Source organism: Condylura cristata, unplaced genomic scaffold (assembly GCF_000260355.1).
Source record: "Condylura cristata isolate star-nosed mole 26May11 unplaced genomic scaffold, ConCri1.0 scaffold00110, whole genome shotgun sequence".
NCBI classification, from domain to species: Eukaryota; Metazoa; Chordata; class Mammalia; order Eulipotyphla; family Talpidae; genus Condylura; species Condylura cristata.
The window spans coordinates 42229-42992 of record NW_004567211.1 but is presented as its reverse complement, the minus strand read 5'-3'; positions in this window follow the sequence as shown (position 1 = coordinate 42992).

The following is a 764-nucleotide window of genomic DNA, read 5'->3' as shown; positions in this document are numbered from 1 at the left end:
GCCGCCCGCCCCCTGGCTCCCAAGGGCTCCCCACCCCCGCGGCGCTGGCCGCCCCCTCACAGAGGAGACCGGCGTCGTTGCTGCGCTGGGCAGCGGAGTCTGGACTCAGTCGGACGTGGGGCACGAGGCCAGGGCGGCTGCACGTCCTGGGTCTCCCTCGCTGGATGACCAGGGCAGGCTGTGTCCACCATGGACTGGCCAGGCCCTGGACCCCCCCACCCAGGACACAGAGGGATTTGTCTCTGGGGCACCCCCAGAGGAGAGCGGAAAGGCCGCCAGCCCAGCACTGGTGGGGGGCATGGGCCCCTGGGGTCTGACCCGGCCACCCCAACCCCGGTGGTCCCGACTGGACCCGCACCTCAGGCGGCAGCACCAGCACCTATGGGCGAAGCCAGGCCGCCACAGCCCCACCCTGTCCTGGCCGCCGCCCCAGGGCCAGCACCCCGGCACCACACTCCCTGGTGGGCACGGCAGATCCCCCCGGGCCCCTCCGCCGGGCCGGGCACCCCACACAGAGCAGAGCCGTGGACCGGCCGCCGGAGCTGCTCAGCAGGCCCTGCCTGGGCCAGCGCCTCCGCCCGGCTGGCCAGCTGGAGCTGTCGAGGACACTCGCTGCCTGGGAGGGTGGCCGCGGCCAAGCTGTGCCCGGACACGAGCTGGCTGCCAGGACACTCTGCCCTGCTCCCCCACCTGCAGCCCCCAGCCCCAGACAGCCACCCTGGGGCGCGGGCCCCCACCCCAGCCCCCCACATACCCGCCACAGG